Here is a 4248-nt window from a genome sequence, read left to right as displayed (position 1 = left end):
CTGTCTCTGGTGAAGCCTCTCACCGCCCCTGAGCCTCTGGCCTGTACCCCAGTTCTGTATGCACAAATAAATAAATTAAAAGAAAAATAAATAAATTAAAAGAAAAAAGCTCCTTATTTGAAAACTAAACAATAGAAAATTTAAGCAGTTCTTTAGAAGGATTATGTGAGATAGAGAGATGGGATTTGGGTTCTCAATCCTGGCAGTAAAGGAATTGGGATTATTCTAGTACTACCTTGTTTTACAATATCAATTTTGTTATAATTGTTTTTATTAATCAGCCAGTTGTAATATTTTTTATTCCAATAGGACTTTTTCCCATCCTGAGGCAGCACTTGCTCACCTGAGCCAGGCAGCACCTTATGAGGCTGAGGCAGTCTGGTAGAAAACTGATGGTGGCTTGGAATATTTTGATTATACAGAAAACATATTCCACCTGGAATATGTCTGATGATAGAGGTAGCTTAGCTTGTGTCAAGAGTTGGACAAGTTTGAGGGTGTTTAGGAATAAGGCCAGCGAATGTTTGACATGAATTACAGGACAGCAGGAACAAAGTTTGGCTCTGAGGTTTTTGATTTGAGCAATAAGGTAAGTGGGGCACACAGAAGGGAAAACAAATCTGCGATTAGAAGTTTAATTTTTAACGTTTTGATTTTGAAGTGTGGGCACACATGGAAATGTCCATTCAACAGCGAACATATAGGATCAGGAGGCCAGGAGATACCATGAAACATAAAAGTTTATGAGCCACTGGAATAGCAGTGAAAACTGGAGCCATCAGCCAAAGAACTGTCAATTTTTGAGAGGAAGAGGACTGAGCAAGAGTATTCATACTCAATCAAGAAATTCCAAACTGAGCACTGTATATCAGACAGGAAAATGCCAAGAGAAAAGGCACTAATGCTCTTCACAACCTCCCCGTAAAGTATCTTACCTTGGGACCGACTTCAGAGGTCAGTGTTAGTGACTTTCCAAGCTGTGCTATAAACACAAATAACCTGGGGCTTATATTCAAATGCAGGCTCTGGTTCAGGTCTTGGGGAGACCTGAACAACATGATACAATTCCACTAGCCACAGATCACATACTGAGCAGCAAGGGTCTGCTTTATCAAGTGCAGAATGACACCAAGAATGTCTTAAAACCAATGAGTCGGCCCTCCCTGGTGGCGCAGCGGGTTAAAGCACAACACTGAGAAGCTAAAGCCACTTCCGCATGAGTTCGATTCCCCACATGGCGTGGCAGACCTCTCCTGGCCCCCCCGCTGCTCCCCTCAGCAGTGTACTTCATTGATTTGCCTGTTCTGCTCCTCACTCTGTGTCTGGTGAAGCCTCTCGCCGCCCCTGCATCTCTGGCCTGTACCCCAGTCTGTATGCATAAACAAATAAATCTTTAAAAAAAAAAACAAACAAAAAACCGATGAGTCCCCCTCCCTATGGGCTGGTAGATCAGAAGGTCTGGGGTCGACCTGATAACATGTTTCTAGCAAGCTCCCAGTTAATGATACTGATGCTGCAGTTTCCAGAAAACATTCTTGAGGGCCACAGTTTAACTATGGCTGGCCACAAGAAAGGAAAAGCCAGAGGCCATACCCAAGTTTTCCTGCACACACTGTAGTCAGAATCCATGACCTGAGCTCACTGGTGTAGGGGCTCACTACCCTCATCCATCACCAGCATGTGGTATCACACTTAGGGCTCATTTTTTTTGTCATTGAGATTTTTATGGGGATGGCATTAAATCTGTATATTGCTTTTGGCAGGATGGCCAAGGGCTCATTTTTTTTTAAAAGAACTATTTATTTATGCATACAGAATTGGGGTACAGTTCAGAGGTGCGGAGGGTGGGGTGGTGGTGAGAGGGCTCACCAGAGATAGTGGGAAGCAGAACAGGTGGACTGACGGAGTACACTGCTGAGCAGCCAGGAGACAGGAGAGGTCTGCTGTGACCTGTGGGTCACCTTCCTGGCCAGGGGTGGAACTCATGCCACAGTGGCTACTATAGCTTCAAAGTGCCGCACTTTAACCCACTGTGCCACCAGGGAGGACTCAGGGCTCATTTCTAACAGGCTTACTATCCCCAGGACTTACTCTCAGCAGTGTTTGCGTACTTCTTAAGTCTCCCAGCTTACTTTGCTTAGTTAAGTCATTTCATATTAAAACAAACAAGCAGCTGTAACGAGTACTATTCCCTTTTCCTCAAGGGATCCATTCTTCACGACAGACATATTATCTCTTGGTGTGAGACAATTTAAGGAAAAATACAAATACAATTGGGATGGGGGTTCTATTTAAGATGAATTCAATTCACATATATACTTATTAAGCACTCAAATGCATTTCATGTCAGGCATCTTCGATTATACATGGTTCCTGCTCTAAACTCCATAATGTGAAAGAAGACACCCAGGATCATGTTGAAATATGACAAATGCCATCTGAAAAAAATAGCTGACATTTATTTTTATTTTTTATTATGTTTAAAGGATTTATTTATTTATGCAGACAGAATCAGGGTACAGGCAGGAGGTGCAGGGGCAGTGAGGATTCACCACAGTCAGAGTGGGAAGCAGGGCAGGCAGACTGACAAAGTACATTGCTGAGGGGAGCAGTGGGACAGGAGAGGTCTGCTGTGCCTTGTGGATCACTATCTGGCCAGGGATCAAACTTGCGCTGAAGCCGCTGCGGCTAGTTTGCAGTGCTGTGTCCAGTTTGCAGTGCTGTGTCCTAACCCACTGTGCCACCAAGGAGGGCCTACTATTATTTTTTTAAGATCTATTTATTTATGCAGAACTGGGGCAAGGCCAGAGGTGGGGGGGGTAGAATGGGGGAGCAGTGTGAGAGGATCCACAAGACAGATTGGGGAAGAGAACAGGCAGATTGACTAAACACTCTACTGAGTGGAGAAGCGGGGAGACAGGAGAGGTCTGCTGTGCCCTATGGGTCACACCCTGGCCTGGGATAGAACTCTTGTGCTGCAGTGGCTTTAGCTTCCTGGTGCTGCATTTTAATCCTCTGGCCACCAGGGAGGGCCTGTATGTTTGTTATTAACAGCAACAGACACACAAAAGAAGAAACCCATCCAACACAGGGAGAGTAGGAGAGGCTTCCTGATGAAGTCATGTCGTGCTGAAATGAGAGGGATGGGCTGATTTTTCATGGGTGGAGAGCCCAGAGGGCAGTTACTTAAGAAAAATCAACCCATGGTTGGAGTTTGTGCTGACAAGAAGCTTATCTGCTGTTTCCTGCAGCGTGATTAACAAAGAACAGCCCGGTAGGCAGCACAGCAACTGTCCTCAGAATTGACTCCACTCAGTTGGAGACAGAGTAACAGGGGAGCAAGGCACCGCAGATTACTAAAAGCAAATCTAGGATGGAAACAGTGTCTGGCCTCCCTGGTGGCGCAGTGGGTTAGGACGCAGGACTGCAAGTTGGCTGCAGCCTCTTCAGCGAGTTCGAGCCCCAGCACAGGAGGTGACCGACGTGGCGAAGAAGACTTCTGTCTCCCCACAGCAGTGGATTTCAGTACCTCTGCCTGTTCTGCTCCCCACTCTGTCTCTGTACCCCAGTTCTGTATGCGTACATAAATCTTTATTATTGAAAAAAAAGTGTCTCCGCCCCTAAGAAAAACCGGAGTCCATGGTCTGTCCAAGTCTGCAGGCAGGTGCCCTCCACGGGAGTCTGCAAACAGGTGCCCTCACCGGGAGTCTGCAAAAGGCCTCTAAACACAGGTGAGGGTCACAGGGTTGGCCAAAACCCGAGGAGGGGCGCTCCAGGCTGGCCACTCCGGAAGGTGCTCCGCGGGCCTGCGTCCGTCCGCTGTGCTCTCGGCAAACCCCGGCACCCTCCCGCGCAGGACAGTGGCGGACACCCGCTAGAGAAGGTTAGGGGAGCCCCCAGCCCGCCAGCCTCGGGCGGTGAGGCCGCAGAGGGGTGGGCGCTCCCGCCGCCCGACCTGAGGCCGCCCTCGCTCGCGGCTGGGCTCCTCCTCTTCCTCCGAGCGGCACCTCTCGTTCAGGCCCGCGGTGGCGACAGGCGACGCTTCAGGACGCAGCCCGCGGCTCTGGTCGCCGCCCCGGAGCTACAACCAGCAGACAGGCGGAAGTGCGCCGCTTCCTTCCGGCCGGCGCCGCACGAGACGGGGCGGGGCGTCTCGGGAGGGGGTGGGGCCTCGCTCTGACGGACGGCTCCCGAGACCTATGGGTGCGGCCGCGGCGGCCCGGCCTCCCTGGCGCGCCCCTCTCCCCG

This window comes from Condylura cristata, unplaced genomic scaffold, assembly GCF_000260355.1.
Source record: "Condylura cristata isolate star-nosed mole 26May11 unplaced genomic scaffold, ConCri1.0 scaffold00039, whole genome shotgun sequence".
NCBI classification, from domain to species: Eukaryota; Metazoa; Chordata; class Mammalia; order Eulipotyphla; family Talpidae; genus Condylura; species Condylura cristata.
This window is presented reverse-complemented; position numbering follows the sequence as displayed.